Here is an 8745-nt window from a genome sequence, read left to right as displayed (position 1 = left end):
ACAGGTTAAGAGATGGCACGATAAACGAATACAGAAACGAGAGTTCAATGTAGGTGATTATGTCGTGCTATACAATTCTCGCTTAAGATTCTTTGCAAGCAAGCTTCTCTCTAAATGAGAAGGTCCTTACGTTATCGAGGAAGTATATCGTTCCGGTGCCATCAAAATCAATAACACAGAAGGAAATTTTCCTAGAGTGGTAAATGGGCAAAGAATCAAGCATTATATCTCCGTTACTCCCATAAATGTTGAGACCATTATCATCAATATCATAACTCCAGAGGAGTACATAAGGGATGTTTATCAGACTGTTTCGGTAAGTAACTGGACTCCGAAAATTTTCCAATAGGAAATTTCCTCCGTTTTGGAATTTTTGGAAAAATATAAAAATAAAAAGCAGTCCGAAGAGCGCACGAGGCAGCCACAAGCTTGGTAGCCGCCACCTACCCCCCTCATGGCGGCTAGAGGGCTTGTGGGCACCTCGTGTGCCTCCCGGACTCCGTTTTCTTGCGGAGCACTCCTTCTGGTCCAAAAAAAATCATTGTATATTCACCCGAAGGTTTTGATCTCCATATCGAGCAGTTTTCCTTTGTTTTCGTTTCGAGCCTGTTGTCTGCTGGAGATTTAGGTCAAGATGTCTTCTCAAGATTCAGAAGAAGAGATCTATGTGGCTGATGATCGTGCTAACTCTAGGATTAATGGAGACTTGGAACCATATGGCTGGACCACTGACGAGGAAGAGGACTATGAGCCCAAGGGGAAAGAACAAACGAGTTCCGATGAAGAGGAGGCTCCTTTACCTCAACCTGCAAACACCCATGTGGAGTTCAAGAAGTCAAGCCTCCCCAACTCCAGGAAGAAGCCTAAGACCATATTTATCCCCTCTCGTTTCTTGCAGGAGAGTAAGCAGGAACTTTGCCATAGAGTGTTGAATCTTGAGGAGGAAAATGACGATCTAAGGGAGCAGAACTTTTTGCTCAAGTGGAAATTAGACAAGCTCAAGACTGCTTCAACAACACCACCACCATCACCACCAAAGGAAGACAACTAAGCATTGGTATGGGCAATCCCCTTGGCTTTTGCCAAGCTTGGGGAGTTGAACTGGTATCGTATCACCTTTATATCTTTTGCTTTTACCTTTGTTTTAGTTCTTTCCTTTTCAGTTTTTATTTCTTCTTTTAGAGGAATAAGTCTTTAGTGTTCAGTTTGAGTCTTTTGCTTTTGTCTCTTCCCCGATGTATTCGAGCTCATGAGCTATACAATAAAGAGTATCTTAGTCAAGGGCTTTTCTTTGTGTTGTGATCAAAAGTATGAAAAGAACGATAGCATGAAAGATCATGAGATGATCTTATGGAAAGTGATAACTTCACATAAGACACGTATAATGATTGAAACTTGTTGAGAATAAATCAACATAGACCTCAGTCATCGTTGCAATTAATAAGAAGTAATAAGGAAAGAGAGGTTCACATGTAAATATACCATCTTAGACAGTTTTTACAATTGTGAGCACTCACCAAACTATTACATGCTTAGGGGTAGATGTTGGACAAGGAAGACAACATAATGAATTGTGTTTTCTTGGTTCCAAACAATGTTATATGATTAGAGATCCCTTAGCATGTGACGATTGCTTCCACCTCATATTAGCCAAAACTCCCGCACCAAGTAGAGATACTACTTGTGCATCCATAAAACATCAACCCAGTTTTGGCATGAGAGTCCACCATACCTACCTATGGATTGAATAAGATCCTGCAAGTAAGTTGTCATCGGTGCAAGCAATAAAAATTGCTCTCTAATATGTATGTTGTATTATTGTGTGGAAAATAAGCTTTGTACGAACCTGTGATGAGGAAGACATAAAAGCGACAGACTGCATAATAAAGTTCTTCATCACATGAGGCAATATAAAGTGACGTTCCTCCGCACTAAGAGGACACGGATTCAAACCTCAAAAGTGCATGACAACCTCTGCTTCCCTCTACGAAGGCCCTATCTTGTACCTTTACCTTTTGCCCTTGTAAGAGTCATGATGATCTTCACCAATTCCCTATTTTTGCCTTTGTCTTGGCTAGCATCACATGCTTGGGAAAGATCTATATTCATATATCAACTTGGAGTTGAGCACTTATGCTTTATTGTTGTTGACTTTACCCTTGAGGTAAATGGTTGGGAGGCAAAACTATAAGCCCCTATCTTCCTCTGTGTCCAGCTGAAACTTTGATACCATGATTACCACGTGAGTTGTAACAATTGTGGAAAATAAAAGAGATGATTGAGTATGTGGGTTTGCCTTACAAGCTCTTATTTGACTCTTTCTGATGTTATGATAAATTGCAATTGCTTCAATGACTTTGGACTGTTGTTGGTTACTTCTCGGTAAGGTTTTTGCTTCATACTTTGCTTTGTGAAGGAATTGTTACTTTCCCATAAGAATATTTATGATGTATTGATGTTCTATGTGTGATCATGATGCCCTCATTTCCGTATTATGTTTTATCGACACCTTCGTCCCTAAACATGTGGACATGTTTATGGAACTTGGTTTTCGCTTGAGGACACGCGAGGTCTAAGCTTGGGGGAGTTGATACGTCCATTTTGCATTATGCTTTCATGTTGATATTTATCGCTTTATGGGCTGTTATATTACTTTGTGGTACCATATTTATGCCTTTTCTCTCTTATTTTGCAAGGTTTATTTGAAGAGGGAGAATTCACGCAGCTGGAATTCTCGACTGAAAAAGGAGCAAATCTGAGTCCTCTATTCTGCACAACTCCAAATGCCCTGAAAATTTACGTGGAATTTTTTGGGAATATATAAAAAATACTGGGCGAAAGGAGTACGAGAGGGGAGCTACCAGGGCGCCACAAGCCTGGTAGCTTCCACCCCCTGGTGGCGGCTACAGGGCTTGTGGGCTCCCTGACGGCCCACTGCCCCCCTCTTTTGCTATATGAAGGGTTTCATTCCAGAAAAAAAATCAATCGGGAGCTTTTTCATGGTTTCGCTGCCGCCACGAGGCGGAACCTGAGCAGATCCAATCTAGAGCTCCGGCAGGACGATCCTGCCGGGGAAATTTCCCTCCCGGAGGGGGAAATCGTCGCCATCGTCATCACCAACACTCCTCTCGTCGGAGGGGAGGCATCTTCATCATCATCTTCATCAACACCATCTCCTCTCCAATCCCTAGTTCATCTCTTGTAACCAATCTCCGTCTCGCGACTCCGATTGGTACTTGTAAGGTTGCTAGTAGTGTTGATTACTCTTTGTAGTTGATGCTAGTTGGATTACTTGGTGGAAGAGTTTATGTTCAGATCCTTGATGCTATTCATTACACCTCTGATCATGATTATGATTATGCTTTGTGAGTAGTTACTTTTGTTCCTGAGGACATGGGATAAGTCATGCTAATAATAGTCATGTGAATTTGGTATTCGTTTGGTATTTTGATATGTTGTATGTTGTCTTTTCCTCTAGTGGTGTTATGTGAACGTTGACTACATAACACTTCATCATATTTGGGCCTAGAGGAAGGCATTGGGGAGTAGTAAGTAGATGATGGGTTGCTGGAGTGACAGAAGCTTAAACCCCAGTCTATGCGTTGCTTCGTAAGGGGCTGATTTGGATCCACTAGTTTAATGCTATGGTTAGATGTTGTCTTAATTCTTCTTTCGTAGTTGCGGATGCTTGCGAGAGGGGTTAATCATAAGTGGGATGCATGTCCAAGTAAGGGCAGTACCCAAGCGCCGGTCCACCCACATATCAAACTATCAAAGTAACCAACGCGAATCAAATGAACATGATGAAACTAGCATGACAGAAATTCCCGTGTGTCCTCAGGAGCGTTTTTCCTCCTATAAGACTTTGTTCAGGCTTGTCCCTTGCTACAAAAGGGCTTGGGACACTTGCTGCACCATTGCTACTACTTGTTACTTGTTACTTTTCGCTTGCTACGTTTCACCTCACTATACCATCACTTGTTACCGCTACTTTCAGTGCTTGCGGTTATTACCTTGCTGAAAACCGTTTATCAGAGCCTTCTGCTCCTCGTTGGGTTCGACACTCTTACTTATCGAAAGGACTACGATTGATCCCCTATACTTGTGGGTCATTAGTAGCGGTCTCGCCTCTAGCCGGCAGGTGTTGCCTGGCCAGCCAGAGAGTTGGCCGTCTCGCCCCCTAGCCGGTAGGTGTCGCCTAGCCGGCCAGGGGACTTGGGCTTGTAGAATTTTATTTGGTCATTCCTCTTGGGCTGAAGATAAACGAGTAGGCTTGCTGAGCCTACCCCGGGGTTATCCCCCTGACAGTAGTCCCCGAAGCTGGAGAGGCCCGCCGCTTGGTTGCGGGTGGCCTCACCGGCTTGGTTGTTAGTCGTTGTATTCCTCTTGCCGCCTGCGGCAGGGGACGCCGGCCGGCTTCCAAGCGATGCCTCGGCTTCGTCGTAGGTTGCGCAAATCGCGCCACGTGCCAGGCCCCGCCAGACGTGATGATGGTTTATGTAGGTGACGGGACCGGGCCTGGGCCCTGGGTCCCGCCACGACGCCCCCTCGACCGCCATGTGGAGGATTCTCTGTGGATTTACTCCGCGACGGTTGGGTTTCGGGAAACGCTATCGCCCGTAATACACAAGATTAGTGGGGCTCTGCGCACCAGATCCCCTCCCCACGATCCTTCGTGGGGTTTAAATGGGATGCGGGGGTACTGAGGAGGCCCATCGCCCCCTTCTCTCCCTGCATCGACGCCCTCTTCCTCCCTGAACCCAGAGAGCAAGAGTCCGTCTCCCTTCGTCTTCTTCCTCTCTGTCGCCGTCGCGCCACCAGTCTTCCCGAGCTTCCGCTGCCCGTAGTCATGGCGAGCGGCTCCTCCTCGAAGAAGACCTTGTACCACGGAGCTTGGCTCGGCAGTGAGATTTGCGACGACCACATCGAGGCGCTCCGCCACCGCCAGATGTTGCCTTCGGCCTCTCTCATGACTGTGTGGATCCCCGATGCCAAGACGGCCCTGATGCCACAGGAAGGAGAAATCTTCATATTCGACACACACTTCTAGAGGGGCTTCGGGCTCCCGGCAAGCACCTTCTTGTCCAACTAGCTCATCTTATTTGGCCTGTAGCCGCACCACCTGGTGCCAAATGCCATTCTCCAGCTGTCTGCCTAAGTCGTCCTCTGCGAGGGCTTTCTAGGGATCGAGCCTCACCTCGACCTCTGGCAGAGCTTGTTCTTCTTAAAGCAACAGTCCAGGAAGATGGACAAGGCCGAGCTGGAGAAGGTTGATGGGCCTCGCCCGATGACGCCGTGCGGAGCCGCGCTGGTGCATCCCCGGTCGAAGTCCGGCTTCCCCCAGATGTCACTACAAGAATCCATCAAGCTGTGGCACAAAAGCTTCTTCTATGTGAAGAACGCCAGCCCTGCTCACGACGCCCTCAACATGCCCCCTTCAACATCGATCCTCCGATGGAGAGGTTGAACTGGGGAGCAAAGTATCCGAAGCCGATTCCCGAGGTGGCGCAGATCGGCGCCTACCTCGATAGCTTGAAGGATCGCGGCCTCCTTGGCCGTGACCTTCTTACCACCATGTTCTCCCGCAGGATCCTTCCTCTACAGAGGTGGCCCCATCTGGTTTGCCAGATGAGCGGCCGGTATGATCCATGTCGGATCTCCACCAAAAGCTTCACAACCAGCGCGGTGGCGCAGGGGGTGAACCAGATTTCCACCGCCCACATGGATGATAGCGGGAACTGGGTGTGGGGGCTAGCCCCTTATAGCAGGCCCCGTCCGCCTCCGATGGTAAGCACTCTCTTTGAGTCTGTTCTTGTTGCCGATCATCTTTTTGAGCCGGAAGCAGACTCCATTATGCAGATGTTCGAGAAGTTGCAGTCACTCAATCCGCCTGCCCCCGACATGGTGATGGCTGATGCCTCGGAGATCGAGGACGAGGGCATGATTGAGTCTCATTCTGCCGCCTCCGAAGGTTCGGAGGACGCGCTGGAGTCGGAGGGCACGGAGCCGTCTGGTGAGAATCTGAAGCCCTCCATTGTTGATTGGACGGATGATGATGAGACTCCATCCTCCCTTTCAGGTGCAGCCTTCGAGGAAGACTCCTACGGGGTGGAGGTAGTCACCAGCCCGCCCCTAACGCGCGGGCGGCGTCATAAAGCCGAGGTGTCCGGTCTTGGCGAGGCATCCCGGAGGAAGGGCAAGGGTGCCACAGCTTCCACGCGGGCTCCCAAGCGAGCCGCGACGGGTCCTCCAGCTGGAGCACCAGCAGGTGGCGCTAAGAAGCGCCATGCTGGTGGTGGTAGGACGCAGGTGCCCATTGTCACGGGGTAAGGGTTCCCTTTCATTCTTTTTACTTTGTCTTGCATGAAGATTTGTTCCTCAAAGCGCCACTTGGTAGGGAGGCGGAGGATGTAGAGGAAGACACCGCCTCCACCACTGAGCGAGCCAGCTGGGCAGCGGCTCACGCTGCCCAGAAGGAACTTGAGGAACAATCCGCCCGCCGCTGGGATGCGGCCGTGGAGAATATGGCCGAGGGCCAGTCTCGGCCCAGCCGGGCCAAGAAGCCAGCGGAGAGGCGTACGAAGGCTAGACATGACCCCTCCATGCGTGCTCGCGTGGAGGAGTCAGCTAGCGAGGCGGCCCCGAGGCGCGCCTAGAGGACCGAGGCGGCCAAGCCGTCCAAGCCGGACGCCTCTGCACCGGTGGATCTCGAGGAGATCCCTGAGTCACCGGTGGCCGAGGTGGCTGCCAACGCGCCAGAATTGAACCTGGACGTGCCAGATGTGGCCCTGGATGCGCTAGAGGTGATCATGGATGCGCCGGACGCGGCCAATCCACCTCCTACTGTGGAGACAACGTCGGCTGGGACGTCGGCGGAGCCGGCCGCCATACCGACGCGTGGAGACGCCACCATCGTCGTCTCCAACCGTGGCCCGGCTGCTCCAGGAGCCGGCCCTAGAGCCAGGATCCGGCCCATGAAGGCTTGGCGAGCGGCCAATCTTGAGCGCCAGAAGCTACCCGTAGGCACCATACTCCAAGGTGTCCCAGAGCTGGTGTCGCTGTTTGCCAACAGCCAGCACAAGGTGGAGCAGGCGGCCCGCGTGGCGGGCAGCGATCTGGAGCGCTTGGAGGAGCGCATCAGGGTAAGTGCCTCGTCTTTGTCTTGGATTTCGATTTTTTCTTCTTCTTCTTGAATTAGTGGGGGCGCGCCAGCGCACCCACTGGGTGTAGCCCCCGAGAATCGGGCCGGCCAAGCATTGGCCAGGCCGAATCTCTTCGAGCTCATCTCTTGCTTTGCTTTTTTAGTGGGGGCGCGCTAGCGCACCCACTGGGTGTAGCCCCCGAGGATCGCGCTGGTTATGAATTAATCAAGCCGAATCTTACTTTTGCTTCTTCTTTGCTTGTAGGATCTTTATGATGCCTAGGTGCAAGCATACAACATGTTGCGGGCTCAGAACCAGGCGGCTGATGGCCAGGTCGCCGAACTTCAGGCCCAGCTGGGCGAGGTCGCCGTAGAGTGGGACGCCCTGCGCGAGGTGGACGGCCGGCTCCAGCAGCAGCTGGCTCTTCTCCAAGCGGAGAAGAAGGAGCTCGAGGCAGCCCACCAGGCTGAGTAGGAGCAGTTGCGCGCCTCCCTACAGGAGAAGGAAAACTCCCATGCTGCCGACATAGAGCGCCTTGAGCCAGTTCATCTCGAGGAGATGAAGCTCAAGGACGCTGCCTTGAAGGAGAAGGAGGAAGCCCTGATCCACAGGCGGGCATAGCTGGCCAAGGTGCTGGACATAGCTGCGGTCCTCCACGAAGAAATCACCCGCATCACCCAAGAGAGCAAGGTGCGGGAGCTCGAGGCCTTGGAGAGTGCTCACGAGACTGGCGGCCACTTCGACCGTGAGTCCTCTTTGTTTTGTCTTGAATTTTCTTCTTTGCCGCCTCCTCTTCTTACTCTTCTTTGCGCCCCTTCCCCTATCTGAGGTCTCTTCCCTGAGACATGGGACGTAGCCGAAACAGCCGTTGAGGTGAGCCGCGAGGAGCGTCGCGTGGCCGGGCAGGAGGTAGACGATGCCTCCGGCTGGAGCGTGGAGGAGATCGGGGTGGGCCTCAGAGCCCGCCTGCGTGCCCTGGGCGAGTCCAAGGCTCGGCTCCAGGTTGCAGGCTCGTCGATGGTGAAGGCTCTGTGGCGTGATGGCGTGGAGCCGACGTCGATGAGCCGGCTCTCCCGCTGGCTTGCGGCTGGCGATGACCGCCTTGACGCCTGGCGTGCTTCGGCCACGCGTGCTGGAGCCTACATGGCCCTGAGCTTGGCCAAGTCCTAGTACCGAAACCTAGTCTTGCTCAGCGAGACGGCTCGGAGGGGGTGCTGCAGGCCGTGGAGGAGGAGCTGTGCGTGAGGGCTAGTGACATCGCCTCCTACGCTGCCTGGGATGAGCTCAACTTGGAGCGGGGTGAAGACGGCAACGTGATCCCTGAGGATCTGCACGGCCTTCAGCCCTATGATGCCAATGGCAGCTCCGACGAGGCGGCCAATGAAGTGGAAAACGCCGCCTCCAGCGACGAGGCATATGCTGACTCTGCCGCGTACGGAGCCGAAAGCGCTCGTGGAGGAGACGGCGCCACCGCCTCGGGAGCAGCCGGCGATGGTGGAGCCACCACTTCAGGAGCAGCAGCCGGGGCCACACACGAGGCCGCCGCCCCTTAGACGATCCTGTTTTTCTTTTTGTTATCTGCAATTCAGATCTTCCTATGGAG

The sequence above is a fragment of the Hordeum vulgare genome, chromosome 7H (genome assembly GCF_904849725.1).
Source record: "Hordeum vulgare subsp. vulgare chromosome 7H, MorexV3_pseudomolecules_assembly, whole genome shotgun sequence".
Classification (NCBI taxonomy): Eukaryota; Viridiplantae; Streptophyta; class Magnoliopsida; order Poales; family Poaceae; genus Hordeum; species Hordeum vulgare.
Note: the sequence above shows the minus strand (reverse complement) of the source record.